General features: G+C 41.0%; 1 non-coding gene and 1 pseudogene across 1 annotated transcript; both read right to left on the reverse strand.

Annotated features, from left to right (window-relative positions):
* Nucleotides 1-7,772: 7,772 nt before the first annotated feature.
* On the reverse strand, nucleotides 7,773-13,192 carry LOC113880678 (annotated as a pseudogene).
* Nucleotides 9,450-9,556, reverse strand: LOC113882014. The gene has a single exon (XR_003508253.1). It is a non-coding gene; the product is annotated as a U6 spliceosomal RNA (small nuclear RNA).
* Nucleotides 13,193-17,071: the final 3,879 nt, after the last annotated feature.

Genomic DNA, 17,071 nt, shown 5'->3' on the forward strand with positions numbered 1-17,071 from the left:
TAAAAATAGATGTACTTTCAGCAGTGGGGTGAGTTAGAAGTCCTTAGCACCCTCTTATATCCAAGAATACCCTCCAAAATAAACATGCAATGTCAGTAAAAAAATCAGTATTTGCTATGCAAATATAGCTTAAAAGTCTCCTAGCCCTTTATTCAATCAGATTGCCACTAAGTTCCTCTAAAATAGAAATTCCGGAGCTGCTATCAGTGGATCAGAGAAGTGCAGGCAGACCTCCCACTAAGAATGGAAGGAAAGGCAACTTGAAAGGCAGAAAGAATTCTGAGTATTCTTCACTCTTCTTGTATCGATAAGAGCTGTCATGCTTGTACATTGGAGCATTTTTTTCTAGCCACCTCAGGTCTCCGTCTTAGATTGTGACTGATTTGTGTTTGAATCATAACTAAGAATTGACCAACTTTTACACAAAAGTTGATGTTTTACCTCCTGTGCAATTTTGGGTCCCTAGGAAAAAAGGCATACAATCAAACATCTTTTAAGATAAGTAGCCTTTACCTTAAACTCACAGATGAACCCCAGGTCATTTTTCGAGCTTAGATTTCACATCAAATTTGAGGACTAAAGGACTCACAAGAGTATTTCGGGTACCAAATTTGCTTAGGTTTTCCAGGACATGAAAGGAGTGGTAGGTCAAGAGTAGAAATTGGAGACTTTACAAAATTAATTCAATAAGCATTTACTGAATGGCAGGCACTGTGCTGAGCTTTTTGATTATAGCAGTGACCCAAATATGGTCCCTACTTTCACAGAGTTTTCAGAGTGCCATGGAAAAGCCAGTAAAGATGCAAGCAGTGTGCTAAGTGGGCAAATACCCGGACCTACAGCAGGGCACCTGACACAGTTTCTGGGAGTCAATAAAGGCTTCCAAGAAAAAGAAGCCCTAAGTCCATATGAGAATGATGTTGAGAATTTGCTGGACAGAAAGGTAGGAAAGCTATTCTAGGTGAAGGAAACGGCAAGTACAAAGGCCCAAGAACATTTAACAAGTTCAAAGACTAAATCCCCTAGTAGCTGAGTAAAAGACATTGCCAAGAGGGAATAATAATCCTCATAGTGGCTGTAATAGTAGTAGCCATAGCAATAATAATAACAGTGATGGCTAATATTTTCTGAGACCTCATGTGCCCTGCACCAAGCTAAGAGTTTTACACAAGCTCACTCCACCTAATCTTCAAAATAACCCGACAAGGCAGTTTAAATCATCATCCTATGCTGTAGGGCAGGAAGAAATCTTGGAAATCTTAAGCCACTTATCTTCCCTCATGGAGCAAGACATAAACTTTAGAGCTTGTTCTTTTAGATGAAGGAGTTCTCCAACTTTTTGGTCTCGGGATTTCTTTACATTCTTAAAAATCCTTGAGATAAAATAAATAAGCCATGAGATGTAATATATAGCATAAGGTATATTGGTCAATAATAGTGTATGGGTAATACACTAGTAATAGTAATAGTGTATGGTCAGTAATAGTGTAACTTTGTGTGGGGACAGACTTATTGCAATGATCATTTCATACTGTATGCACATGTCAAATCACTTTATTATGTGAAACTAACATAACATTGCACATCAACTGTATTTCAAAATAATTAAATTTTAAAACACATTTATATAAGTAAATAAGTCCTTGAGGATGTCAAATAACTTTTGTTTATGTGAGTTATACCTTTTATACCTGTCAATATTTATCATATAAGAAATTAAAACTGAAATCTGTTAATTTCATTTTAAAACAATAAAGCCATAGATTAATGTGAATAACATATTTTAGTGAAAAATAGCTATTATCCAAAATAAAAAAGCTAGTGAGAAAAGTGTCATTGTTTTATATTTTTGCAAATCCCTTTAATATCTGGCCTAATAGAACAGCTGGATTCTCATATCTGCTTCTGCATTAAATCTATTCCAGGATCACATTACATTTACCCTGTGGAAGATTCTACTGTACACTTGAAAGGAGGACAGTGAAAATAACGTCTTAGTATTCTTATGAGAAAAGCTTTGACCTTTCAGACAAAGGGTTTCTGGGCTGCTTTTTGAGAACTGCTATCTAGGAATTTAAAGATATTCTTGGGGAGAGTTCATTGCTCTGTGCTTTGCCTCAAGATGCAGCATCATGGGTCAGCTCCATCGAGCAGGATGCTAGACATTAGAAGTTCTGGAATGTGGTGCCAGTCCTGTCCCTAAGCAGCTGTGACTTACCTGAGATAACGCTGCTTGACGGTTATGTGGGATGATAAAGGCCTATGTACTGAATCTTGGGTCCTATTCACTGCTCACTCTTGCTATTGTTTCCTGTGCTTGTCTTTAAAAATCCTAGATCTAAGGCATTGAGCCTGCCATTATTCTTGTTTGTCCTTCAGTTCAGTTGAGTCGGTCAGTCGTGTCCGATTCTTTGCGACCCCATGAATTGCAGCACGCCAGGCCTCCCTGTCTATCACCAACCCCCTGAGTTCACTCAGACTACATCCATAGAGTCAGTGATGCCATCCAGCCATCTCATCCTCTGTCATCCCCTTCTCCTCCTGCCCCTAATCCCTCCCAGCATCAGAGTCTTTTCCAATGAGTCAACTCTTCGCATGAGGTGGCCAAAGTACTGGAGTTTCAGCTTTAGCATCATTCCTTCCAAAGAAATCCCAGGGCTGATCTCCTTCAGAATGGACTGGTTGGATCTCCTTGCAGTCCAAGGGACTCTCAAGAGTCTTCTCCAACACCACACTTCAAAACCATCAATTCTTGGGTGCTCAGCTTTCTTCACAGTCCAACTCTCACATCTGTACATGACCACAGGAAAAACCATAGCCTTGACTAGACGGACCTTTGTTGGCAAAGTAAGGTCTCTGCTTTTTAATATGCTATCTAGGTTGTTCATAACTTTTCTTCCAAGGAGTAAGCGTCTTTTAATTTCATGGCTGCAATCACCATCTGCAGTGATTTTGGAGCCCCCCCAAAAAAGTCTGACACTGTTTCCACTGTTTCCCCATCTATCTGCCATGAGGTGATGGGACCAGATGCCATGATCTTTGTTTTCTGAATGTTGAGCTTTAAGCCAACCTTTTCAGTCTCCACTTTCACCTTCATCAAGAGGCTTTTTAGTTCCTCTTCACTTTCTGCCATAAGGGTGGTGTCATCTGCATATCTGAGGTTATTGATATTTCTCCTGGCAATCTTGATTCCAGCTTGTGCTTCATCCAGCCCAGCGTTTCTCATGATGTACTCTGCACATAAGTTAAATAAGCAGGGTGACAATATACAGCCTTGATGTACTCCTTTTCCTATTTGGAACCAGTCTGCTGTTTCATGTCCAGTTCTAACTGTTGCTTCCTGACCTGCATACAGGTTTCTCAGGAGGCAGGTCAGGTGGTCTGGTATCCATTCCCATCTCTTTGCCCTTAGCCCTACTTTATTGCAAGAAACTCATGTGTTCCTTCCCCAAAGAAATAACAGTTGGTTTTATTTTCTGGCAAGATTCTAGAGTTATTATTAAATGGCACTATTAAATGAAAGGCTGGTAGTCACTTTGAAAGTGAACATTAGGAACCAGCATGGACTCATTGACGTTAAGATATATATGAGACAAATCTAGTTTCCTCTATTAGGATCATCAAGGACTGTGAGGACTTCTGCCAGTGAAACATGTCAAAATTTCTCATGATGACTTTATAAGTCAGAAGAGGATTTTAACTGATGACAGTATAATATAATAAATTGCTGTTAGAAACTATACCCCAAAAGTGCTGATGTCACTGAGGCAGCAGCGTTCTCTTAAGAAGGATTGTTAGACTTCCCTGGTGGTATGGTGGATAAGAATTCACCAATGCAGGGGACACGGGTTCAATCCCTGGTCTGGAAAGATTCCAGACCAGGAGCAACTGGTCATGCTATGGAGCAACTAAGCTTGTGTGGCACAACTATGGAGCCCATGTGCTGCAACTGCTGAAGCCTGTGTGCCCAGAATCTGTGCTCTGCAATAAGAGAAGGCACTGCGATGAGAAGCCCGTGCACCGCAACCAAGAGCAGCGCCTGCTCACCACAACTATAGAAAGCCTGATCACAGCAACAAAGACCCAGAGCAATCAAAAATTAATTAATTAATTTTAAAAAAGAAGAAGAGATGTTGCTGGGTTCTCTCTAGCCTGCCCAGTTCAACATTTCTACAACTTGGATGAAGATGTAGGTGGCATGCCTATCTAGAGAATAACATGCATTTTGAAGGAATAATTAGCATATTATGTAAAAGAATATCAAAACTCAAAAACTTCACTCACAAATCTTTATTGACACCTCACTGCCTACTAAATAAAGTCCAAGATCCTTAAGGCATCTTTAAAACCCTCTATTAGCTCACCCAAATTTTCCTCCCCAACATTATCTCCTAGCTCCAAGGGCTTCATGTTGCTCCTCTCCCACCAGCACCTTCCCTTCCTCCTTGAAACTTTTCTCCATCAGCTCTCACTCTCATCATCACATCTGTCCACCAAGCAAACTCTGTTCTTCCTCCACCACAGATGTGGCACTGGCAGTTTCTATTCAAATATTATGTTACTGAAATTGAAAGGAAACATAAAATGTTACAATAGTCTGATTTCTGAAACTGAGATTTCTGTCTTAACAGATCCGATAGAGATAGGTTTTCATCCCCAGATAACTGTCTTAGAGCCAGATGAGTTGGTAAAACATTATACATTATTTGGTTTCTTAGTCCCCAGAGCTTCCAGGAGACACATGGTGCTGTTTTTCTAGATAAACCAAACTCTCAGACCAAAGCACCCAGACATTCTAGGAAGGCCAGTAGTATCCCATGTGATATTCAGAATATCACCAATTTCTTGGATTTAGGCACATGTGATCAGGAAGGAGGGCTGTTTTATTTTTGCTATCTGGAAAAGCTAGAATTGTATTTCATAAGATAATTATTAGTTGCTGTTAATAATTGCTCAATCAAGTGACAGCAACAATTTTTTATATAAAATGTTCAGTTATCTATAGATTTTTAAACTTTTGTTTTTACTTATTTATTTATGGCGGTGGTGGGTCTTTGTGTGAGGGCTTTCTCTAGTTGTGGCAATCAAGGCCTGCTCTCTACTTATGGTGCGTGGGCTGCTCACTGCAGCGGCTTCTGCGGAGCAGAGTCTAGAGTGCAGGCTTCAGCAGTTGTGGTGCACCAGCTCGGTTGCCCTGCAGCATGTGGACTCTTTCCGAAGCAGGGGTAGAACCGGTGCACCCTGCATTGGTGGACAGATTCTCAACCACTGGACCTCCAGGGAAGTCCAGATATCTGATTACAGATTTTTCATGGCCCCTCTTAATTGTAAACAGCAGTAGATGATGCCAATAATCTAGTGTTTTCACTAGCCAGTTTTTTTCTCTTCAATATGCAATTTTTAAATAACTGATATGTCTAGTCTCTATTTTCTTCATTTTGCCTGCCTACGAAATGTCTACAACCAGGTGATATAGTTTTTCTGGTCTACCTAGAAAGAGGCTGCTGCTGCTGCTGCTGCTAAGCCTCGTCAGTTGTGTCCAACTCTGTGCAACCCCAAAGACGGCAGCCCACTAGGCTCCTCTGTCCCTGGGATTCTCCAGACAAGAACACTGGAGTGGGTTGCCATTTCCTTCTCCAATGCATGAAAGTGAAAAGTGAGAGTGAAGTCGCTCAGTCGTGTCCAATTCTTTGCGACCCCAGGGACTGTAGCCTACCAGGCTCCTCCATCCATGGGATTTCCCAGGCAAGAATACTGGAGTGGAGTGCCATTGCCTTCTCTGTAGAAAGAGGCTAGAGGAAGGAATAAGGGAATGACTACTTTCTAGTAGTTGGAAACTTTCCAGTAGCTGGACCTCTCAAGAGTGGATTAATTAGTTTATCATAATCAGAAAATCCTGATCAAATGTCAAAGTCACATTTTTTATATTATTATTTTGAAGTTAAAATTCTTCTACCAAATACTTATATAAGTTCTACTTGGTTTTTTTTTGTCACCATTTTTTTCTAACTTTTCAATGTCCACTTGTATTAAGTCCCTGTCCTTGTTGTAATGCCTTCCAATTTAGTATCATCTGCAAATTTCATTAACATGCTATTTACTCCCTCTTCCAGATCATTAATAAATGCTATTTTCTTATGTATTAAATTTTGCGGTCAAATAGATTTAATTTGCTGTTGTAATTTCAGTGCATGTTTTCTAAAGATACAATGCCGTTAAGAATGGTCTTAACATAGGCTTAAATCCATACCTAGTTTATAGCTATTTTACTATTATGCAATTCATTTGTGTTCTCTAATCAGCACTGTTGTGAGCTCCATTGAAGCAATAATCTATTGATTTTCTCTTCCTTCTTTTTCAATACAGTCATCATCTTGGCTTTAAATACACAGCAATAGCAGAGTTAGCACTATTGTGTAGTTGTAATCCACCACTATTTATAAGAGCAAATTAAGTCTTTTATTCTCAGTGGATATTTTTCCACTGTTAAAGAAATATTCTAACATTAAAAATTATTTTATGACCATATTTTATTTTCTTAAGCACAGTATCACTTTTCTAAAAAGAAAGAGATTCTAGAATTTTAAAGCAAGTAAATGTAATGTATATTACATTTATATATACATACAACAGATATTTTATATAAATAATATATTCTATATAGAGAGAGATAAAGATACATTAGAAGTGTGTGCTATACATTTTCTTTTATAATAAATCAGTTCACTGACTCCCTGACTCTTATAGGCTATGGGGTGACTTTGTTCATTATAATGGACTCAGACGTGCCACCTTCAAATTAGAGAATGAGATTCATTAAGCCTTTTTTCACTTTGTGTCACACATTATCCTCCTTATTGGAGTCAGTTTTCATTTTCAATGAGATGAGGCTTCCCACATGCCACTTATTTCTACTTAATGTTCACATACTCGGAGAAGGCAATGGCACCCCACTCCAGTACTCTCGCCTGGAAAATCCCATGGACAGAGGAGCCTGGTGGGCTGCAGTCCCTGGGGTCGCTGCGAGTCTGACACGACTGAGCGGCTTCGCTTTCGCTTTTCACTTTCATGCACTGGAGAAGGAAATGGCAACCGACTCCAGTGTTCTTGCCTGGAGAATCCCAGGGACCGGGGAGCCTGGTGGGCTGCGGTACAATGGAGTCGCACAGAGTCGGACACGACTGAAGCGACTTAGCAGCAGCAGCAGTTCACATATTGCAATTTTACATCATTTTTTTCAGGAGGTTAGCCTTCATGTTTCTACATAATAGTTCCAGGAAATATTTTCTTTTCCCTCACTGTCAGTCTCTCTCTCTCTGCTGCTGCTGCTGCTAAGTCCCTTCAGTAGTGTTCGACTCTGTGCGACCCCATAGACAGCAGCCCACTAGGCTCCTCTAGCAACAGAATACAAAGTAACTATAAGGCATTAAAATAACTGTACCCATGCACAGTTGGGGGCAAATTATGAACAAGAAGATACAAAAAGGCCAAAACGCAACTGCCACTTCTGAGGTTCAGGGAGCAAAAGCAGAGTACCATGCATGGTCTCTGCAAACAGCATCAAGGGGGTAGGCAGACCACCTGAGCCACCCCTCCAGCCCGACCCTCCAATCTACCCCTAACCTCTCGCCATTTGAGGGAATAGCTCACCCTCCCTCCCGAGGAGTGAGCAAAGGCACATGTTACTTGTTTTCGTTCCCTCTTGCTATAGCACGGATCCCAGCAAAGCCTTGCCCAAGTTTCCCGTCTGGCCTATAATCAATTTCTGTTGATTAAAGAGTCCAAGGCCCCAGGGCTGGGCTCCAGAAGCCCCTGATCCTGCTAGAGGGTGAGTGTTTGGAGGAGAACTCGTCCCGCCCAGCCTGGGGGCCAGCCTGCGGAGGGGAGTCACGTGGTCGCCATCTTCTTGGTGTGTTTCACCTGTTCCCCCAGGACGTGGCTCTCCCCCAGGGCAGAGCCCAGGGCCTGCAGAGCCAACAAGGCGTGGTTCCGGTTCTTCTTCATGAGACTGGCAACTCCCATAGCGTCCTGGGTTTTACCCCACTCTTCTTGGGGCAGCTTCCACGCGTCCTGGAAGAGAGCACGGCTGTCTGCCCCGCTGGTTTTGTATTTTCAAGGGACCGCTGGTTGCCCTCACGCTTCTCTTCGGCTGATTCGTGGAAAAAGTGGCCCCTGCCCTCCAGAGCCACATCGTCCCAGTGGAAATAGAAGCCCAGAGAGAGGTAGGTGTTAGAGGACTGCGGAGGCAGGTTGACGGGGCCGTGGACTGTGGCCTCCACCTCTGTGGAATAGTTCTCAAGCATCTGGGAGCTCTTGAGTAATTGGTAATAAGGAGAGAAGTTGAAAAAATGGTGTGGCTGGTCCTGGTGGCTAAGAATAGCTGAGTGGTTGGTTCTGAAAGTTGTGACCAGAAAGAGGTTGGAGGGTGGTTGAGGTGTCGATGAAAATAATAGACAATCGGTAATAAGACTAGAAAAGTTTAATTTGAGCCCAGATGAGGACTAGCCCAGAATCCTGCTTCCAAGATTACTCTGAGAAACTGATCTGGAGAAGCAGGGTTTTCAACATAGTTTTATATCTTGTGAAAACAAAGAACAATGAACAAGTCAGGGTTACATTTCTTCAGTGTTTCAAAAAAAAAAAAAAACAGAAACAGGGCATTCCCTGGCAGTCCAGCGGTTAGGACTCCATGCCAAGGACCCAGATTCAATCCCTAGTCAGGGAGCTAAGATCCCACAAGCCGTGTGGTGTGGTTAAAAAAACAAACAGAAAAAAGACAAAAAAACAAAAACAGAACAGAGCAGTAGGTACCCAGTGAGTCAGTATGGTCTTGGCACCTGGGAAGGGAGTCTTATCATCAAAGGAGAACCAGTGTCAGTGTCCAAGGAAGAGTGGTGTTTAACCTTAATTTTTTAACATGGACATTATTTACTTCTGCTCAGTAGGCCCTTTTCTTTAATAATTAAAGCAGTTGTACAATGTATGTTTGATAGGCCATAAGCAGGCTATTGTATTTAGCATAAAATTCATATTAACTCATGTATAAACCAGAATGACTTCCCTGTATCTCGATATGTGAAAATTTCTTTTATCAGAGGCTGGCAGAATGGGTTTCCCAGGTCTGTTTCGTCCAAACACTGTTAAGCAAGAGACAGATCCAAGGGACTGCCAAGCACACTGCTGAGAGTTGATTCTTTTCTTTTTATGTATAAATGTATTCTTTTACGTGCTCCCAGTGCAGGAGCATTGGGATACATTTATATATGTGTATTCTTCTTAAAAAATTTATTTATTTTTAATTGAAAGATAATTGCCTTACAGTATTGTGTTGGTTTCTGCCACACATCAACATGAATCAGCCAGAGGTATACACATGTTCCCTCCCTCTTGTACCTCCCGTCTGCCTCCTACCCCTCTAGGTTGTTACAGAGCCCCGGTTTGAGTTCCCTAAAAATATGGAATGGTTCACAAATTTTCGTGTCATCCTTGCACAGGGGCCATGCTAATCTAATCTGTATGCATCCGATTTTAGTATATGTGCTGCCGAAGTGAGCACTGAGAGTTGATTCTTCACTATTCACATCTCTCACAAATTCATCCTTCTGACACGTTCCAGTCTATTCACTACAAATCAGGTTGAATGATAAATCTCTGTATAATTTTCCCCACTTACAGTTCTTTCTTTAGAAGATCTTTTAGTTGGACTATGTAGGATCTTTGTTTGCAGCATGTGGGATCTAGTTCCCTGACCAGGGATCAAATGCAGGCCCCCTCCTGCATTGGGAGCACAGAGACTTAGCCACCAGACCACCAGGGAATTTCCCTGGATAGTAGTTTTTTACTTCATTAATGCAAAGCAAACCTTACCAAACTTTTGTGGTGGACGTTTCAAAATAATTGTAAGTCAGATGTGCAAAATCCTACTGAATTATTTCAGTTGAGTAATCAAAATTCAGCCTCACTAAGCCAGCCTTTGGAGAAGGAAATGGCAACCCACTCCAGTATTCCTGTCTGGAGAATCTCATGGACAGAGTGGTCTGGCGGGCTACAGTCCATGGGGTTGCAAAGAGTCAGACACGACTTAGCGACTAAGCACAAGCTGGCCTTGGTCAGTGTAGACAACCAGTTTATCTGGATCATTTCACAGAGCTCTCTAACAAGTTTCAGTGTTTCAATTACGTAGCTTAAGATCTGTGACTAACATCCCTAGCCTCTGGATGCTTTAGACGCACCTCTAAATGGTTCAGATTATTTCTGGTTCTGAAAGATCCAGATGCACAAGTTTTAGTGTTGACATCCTGTTATGAAATACAGCTCATGGATATTCTTAAAGTCATAGGCTGATTTTAGTAGTTTTATTTCCCAAATGTATGTAAGTGGAGGCCAAATTCAAGTTCTTACCTTTCCCCAGACTCTTTCTTAGACAAGTCCCAGTGGACCTTGAATGGTCTTATTCCATGAAAAGTTGGGAGATTGGTGGATCCTTTGGGACAAATGTTAATGAGGACTTTGACGTGTCAGACTCGAAGATTAAGGCTCTGGCTGCAATACAGCATAGGGACTAAGAACATGGGCTTTGGAGTTGGATAGACCTTGACTGAGGTCTGCTGCTTATGAGCTGTGTGACCTTGAGTGTTTTACTCAGCCTTTCTAAGCCTCATTTTCTTCACCTATAAAAACAGGATTTTTGTTTGGATTGAATAAGTCAACATATGTACAGTGTTTAAAACAGGGCTTTGAGTTAGTGTCACTGTTATTATTGGTCATGTTTCATATGCTAAATATTCTTTATTATCATTATTCAGTTATATGAATTGTTTTCTCTGGAATTAGTTTTTCTCTTTTATGGTACTAGTTTTCCTAGGCATCTCTGATCAAATTAGTCATTTAAAAAAATAATTTATTTATTTTAGACTGTGCTGGGTCTTCATTGCTATGCGGACTTTTTCTCTAGTTGTGAGCGAGGGCTACCCTGCAGTTGCGGAGCGCAGGCTTCTCATCGTGCTGGCTTCTCTTGTTGCAGCGCACCGGCTCTAGGGCTCGAGAGCGTCAGCAGTTGCAGTGCGTGGGCTTTGTTGCTCAGTGGTATGTGGGATCTTCCTTGATCAGGGATCAAATCCGTGTGTGTCCTGCATTGGCAGGCAGATTCTTTACCACTGAGCCATGAGGGAAGCCTGGTCATTAGTTGTTTATATGTAAGAATGAAGAATTAGATTTGACTATTTTAGTTAGCGGTCATGGATTTTCTTTATTGTTGGGAAATAGATTTTTTTCCTATAGGACACTTCCTTGAATAGGAAGACTCTATGGTAACCTCGAGTACATGCAAGGACTAGTTGGCAAGCTGTCTTGCTTCAGATGCAGTTAACTTGTACACATATTTTCACGGTGGACTCAGCCAGAACAGCAGAAGTAGAAATCTTGCCTTGGATTTCTTTCTTTCTCATTTTGTGAAGTTATAACTTAAGATAGCTAATGAAAAAGTATGCAGGAGGTGACCAAAAAAGTACTCAGGAAGAGTATCCCATTGGATATTTAAATGAAAGTTTTGCTATAGCTGGTGTGGCCAGTTATCAAGAAGGCCAAAATCAGGAAAAATTAAAAATTGATGAAGGGCATCTAAAGTATCACTGCAGTCTCTTGAGTAGTTGTCAAAAATAGCAGGGAAAAAACTGTCCCCTAAGCTTATTATAACTTAGGGGATTTTAAGAGAAAGGAAGAATGATGTCAATGTGTATTCTGGGGATTTATCTTTACGTGGAAAGGTAATGGCTTGGTTAGGCTCCTGTGTCTGAGAATGCATCCCATGCTGAACGATGCCTTAGCACAAAACTGGGGAAGGCTTGAAGTTTCAGTCTTTCTTTCTCTCCTCACTAGTCTCTGAAATGAAGAGTTAGAGAAGAGAGGTTTACTTTCCCTGATATAAATTATGACACCTACCCTTATGAGGCAGAAGGAGAGGTGGCTAGTTTGGGTTTTAATTAAGACCATTTGCTGTTATCTAGTATAACAGGCTTTTTTTTTTTTTTGTCATTTATAGTTTCCTTTAAAAGAGAATGACCCTAGTGATAGGAGGGTCTTCTGTTGCCCAGTACAAACAATATCTTCATTCCCAGTCAGAATGGAGATTTTTAAGTTTGGAGCTAAGAAGTAGGATAAAATTAAGTTGATCTGCATAAAGAAGAAAGTGTGACTTAGGGTTCCTAAGGATTATCTGCAAACTGGAGGGGTGGGGAGAACCTGGACTAGAAAGAGCAGAGCCTAGGATACACAGCAAAGAAGAAAGCTTTGGAAGACAAATTATGTTCAATGAGGATTTTTTTTTTTTCAAGGAAGATTTTTTAAAATGAAATACTGTGCAGTTCTGGAATGAAACCCACTTCTCCCATCTTATCTGCCAAAAAAAAAAAAAAAAAGGTAAATCTGCATGGTTCAATAATGCTCTGATTTCAGTAGATTTAGTTTTTAATAAAATAAAACATAGCAAACAATGTGAAAACACACACAGGCTAACCAGACATTCAGCTTCAGGGATAAAATCATATCAGATACAGTGGAAGTCCCTCCCTGAATATGAGTGGATAATTTATGGTGAAGGCTTAAGGGCTTCCACTAACATATATATGGTTTATTGATGCAGGGACGCACACATACATTTTTGTTCTAAAGAGAAAACTTCAGAGAAAAATACTCCCAAATCTCTTCCCTAAACTTCACAATATTTGGGCAAAATTAATCTCATGCTTTGGTTCCCAAACTTTTTTTGGTTATTTTTAGCTTTTTCCTCCTTGGGGACAATAGGATAGGCTGATAGTGAAGTCTCACAGTTAATAACGTAGGCTTTGTAATTTTTTTTGTTTACTTTTTATTTTATATTGGACTATAGTTGATAGTTTCAGATGTACAGCAAACTGACTCTGTTATTCATATACATGTATCTTTTTTCACTCTTTTCCCATTTAGATTTGTTACTTATCATTGAGCAGAGTTCCCTGGGCTAGTCCTTGTTGGTTATCTATTTTAAATACAGCAGTGTGTACATACTAGTCCCAGGTTCCCTAACTGTCCTCCCCTTCTCCTCCCGCCGCATAACCATGAGCTCATTCTCTAAGCCTGTTAGTCTGTTTTAACAGTATGCTTTGGAATCAGATACACCTCATTTGAAACCCCACCTCTACCTTAATCGAAGCATGTCTCCTGTATTGCAGGTGGATTCTTTACCGATGAGCAACCAGGGAAGCCTCTTATTTCTCTAGCCATCATCTTTTCTTGGTGCTCAATTTCCATGCCCCGTGTACAGATTTGATTCACTTGCTCCAAAGCAGTTTTTTCTAACGACTAAGAGAACTCTGCACAATAGACCTATAACACAGCTGCATATTTCAATTATCCCCATAACCCCTCCCCCCACAACTGTCTTAGTGTTGACTTAATGTTATTCATTTGCTTGTGTTGTTACTGAAAACAAACTCTTAATTAAAATGGCCAGCATCACCTGGCTCACATAGAGTGCCACAAGCAGTAATCCCTAATTTAATGTACCCTTTGGCTCATACCTCCAATTTAGTTTTTGAAACTAGGAATATAAATGGATTTCATAATGGCCTGTGAGCATCAGGTGACAGATTAGAATCACTAATGAAGAGCCACTTTCTTGGGAGGATTAACATTGCATGATTGTTTCTAGGTTCCATGAACTGAACCTGTAATTGAACACAGAGGTCAGGCTAAAATCGAACTTCTTGAGTGAATTATGTATGTATGACTTGTGTTAACACTTTGGTTTGGTTCCTCATCTATTCTTTCATGGTGCTGGTTTAGTCACTAAGTTGCTAAGTCATAGACTCTTGCGACCCTATGGATTGTAGCCTGCCAGGCTCCTCCATACATGGAATCTCCCAGGCAAGAATACTGGAAGTGGGTTGCCATTTCCTTCTTCAGGGGATCTTCCCAACCCAGGGATTAAATTTGGGTCTCCTGCGTTGCGGGCAGATTCTTTACCACCTGAGCCACCAGGGAAGCCCCCATGTATTCTTACATATATGACCATTTTCTCTGCTGGTAAGAAGCATGAGGCTTTTCTTCTATTTTCATCTCCCCACTCTTTCATTCAGTAATTTGAAATGTTTTCTATTCCTCTGAAAATAACTTTTAGGTTGGGTATAGACAAGATAGTTATCCTCTGTTTCAATTATTGCAGTACTCCTTTAGTAAAACTCAAGTAACCCAAGTTTGGGGTGCAAAGGATGAGCAACGCACAGGCCTCTTGAACTGCTCCCCCACCCAGGTCAAGTTCAAGAACTCAATGCCCTCGTGTAAGTTTCTCTTCTTTCCCCTCCTTTCGTGATTGGTTTGACTGGAAACTCTCAGGCATCCTAGAATGTTCTAAAGTTCTCTTCACTGTGGCTTCTTATGGCAGAGAGGCAGAAAAGGCATTCATAGTTTTTGAGAACCCAGTACTCAATATGCCAGACACTTTATATACCTAAACCCATTTAATCCTCACCACAGCCTGTGTGAGGGCGGTGTTATAATTCTCATCAGCAGATGTGGAAATTGAAGCTCCGATGAGATACACTGGTCAGTGTTCAAATGCGAGGGCTACTGCATACAGTGGGGGTTCTCTAGTGGGGCAGTGCCAGTCGGAGAGAAGGGTTGCCTCTTGTCCTAACACAAGTGAAGGTGTTGTATGGACTGGAGAGGGCTCTGACTGAGTCAAACCCTGATTTTAAAGCCCAGTGTATTTCTGCTCTTGTGTGTTCCTTCCCCCAAATCTACTAACTTCACCCAAGAGAAGCATTTTAAACATCTGACAGCACCAGGCCCTGAAAACTCTCCCTAAACAAGAGCAGCAACACTTCCAGACACTCACAGAGTGTGCTGCCTTCACTTTAGCAGACGGTCAGCAAAAATGGTAGCAATTTTCCCTTTCCTGTATCCACAGCCTTGGCGCTGTGACTTTGCAGCTCTGTACATGGAGAGACAGAGTTACTTCTCCACCCTTTGAATCTTGTCTGGGCTCTTCACCCACGTTGGCCAGTGAAGTGCTATGGAAGTGATGGCACATCCATTCTGAGCCCAGGCCTCAACAGCTCCTGTTCATCTACTTGTTCCTTGGGAATTCTTCCTAGTCAGCAAGTGAATAAACCCAGGCTAGCCTGCTGGAGGATGAGAGACTGCACGGAGCAGAGATGAAGCAGTCCATCTGAGGTCATCCTGTACCAGCTGACTGCAGGTGCCTGATGGAACCCAGCCTACTATGTCTGGCTCAGGTGGCAGAATTGCCCTGTTGACCCATGGACTCATTGCTTTAAACCACTAATTTTGGAGTGGTTGATACACAGTGTTAGTTAACCACATGTCTCATTGGAGGATGTTTTCAGATGAGATTAACCTTCCAATTGGTGAACTGTTTTTTAAATTGATGACTAGTCTATTTACAACGTTGTGTTAATTACTGCTGTACAGAAAAGTAATTCAATTATACACATATATACATTCTTTACTTCCATTATGGTTTATTATAGAATATTGAACACAGTCCTCTGTGCTTGTTGTGTGTCCATTCTATATACAAAAGCTTACAGTTGCTAACCACAACCTCCTACTCCATCCCTCCCCCAAACCCTTCCCCTCTGGCAACCACCAGTGTGTTCTCTATGTCCATGATTCTGTTTCTCTTTCACAGATAGGTTCATTAGTGCCGTATTTTAGATGTCATGTACAAGTGATGTTATACGGTGTTTGTTTTCCTTTCTGATTTACTTTATTTAGTATGATTATCTTTCCTTGCACCCATGTTGCTGCAAGTGGCATTATACTGTTCGCTTTTATGGCTGAGTTGTATTCCATGGTACGTATGTACCACATCTTCTTTATCCATTCATCTGTTTTTATTGTTTTTGTTTTGGCAACACCATGTAGCTTTCAGGATCTTAGGTCCCTGACCAGGGATTGAACCTGGGCCCCAGTAGTGAAAGGGCTGAATCCTAACCACTGGACTGCCATTCATCTGTCAGTGGACATTTGGGTGGTTTCCATGTCTTGACTATTGTGAACAGTGCTGCTGTGAACATAGGGATGCATGTATCTTTTTGAATTATAATTTTTTCAGGATATATGCCCAGCAGTGAGATTGCTGGATCATAGGGTAATTTTAGTTTTAGTTTTCCGAGGAACCGCTATACTGTTTTCCATAGTGGCTGCACCAGCTTACAAGATAGTATACAATATAAACTCCCTCCAGCGATATAGGAGGATTCCCTTTTCTCCACATCCTCTCCAGCCTTTGTTATTTGTAGACTTTTTAATAACAGTTGTTCTGAATGGTGTGAGGTGCTACCTCACTGTGGTTTTTGATTTGCATTTCTCTAATAATTAGCAATGTTGAGCATCTTTTCATGTGCCTCTTGGCCTTCTGTCTTGTTTGGAGAAATGTCTATTTAGGTCTTCTGACCATTTTTTGATTGGGTTATTTTGTTGTCGTTGAGTTGCATGAGCTGTTTATGTATTTTGGAAACTTATTCCTTGTTGGTTGCATTGTTAACAAATATTTTCTCCCATTCTGTAGGTTGTGTTTTCATTTTGTTTCTGTTTCCTTTGCTGTGCAAAAGTTTGTAAGTTCGATTAGGTCCCATTTGTTTGTTTTTGCTTTTATTTCTACTGCCTTGGGAGACTGACCTAAGAAAATATAGGTATGGTTTATGTCAGAGAGTGCTTTGCCTATGTTCTCTTCTAGGAATTTTATGGTATCATGTCTTATGCTTAAGTTTTTAAGCCATTTTGAGTTTATTTTTGGTGTGGTAAGAGGGTGTGTTCCAACTTCATTGATGTACATGCAGCTGTCCAACTTTTCCGACACTACTTGCTGAAGAGACTGTCTTTTTCCCATTGGATATTCTTGCCTCCTTTGTTGAAGATTAATTGACTGGAGGTGTGTGGGTTTATTTCTGGATTCTCGGTTTGGTTCCATTGATCTGTTTGTTTTTGTGCCAATACCATGGTGTTTTGATTACTGGAGCTTTGTGGTATTGTCTGAAGTCTGGGAAGATTATGCCTCCTGCTTTGGTCT

The sequence above is a fragment of the Bos indicus x Bos taurus genome, chromosome 2 (genome assembly GCF_003369695.1).
Source record: "Bos indicus x Bos taurus breed Angus x Brahman F1 hybrid chromosome 2, Bos_hybrid_MaternalHap_v2.0, whole genome shotgun sequence".
In the NCBI taxonomy this organism is placed as follows: domain Eukaryota; kingdom Metazoa; phylum Chordata; class Mammalia; order Artiodactyla; family Bovidae; genus Bos; species Bos indicus x Bos taurus.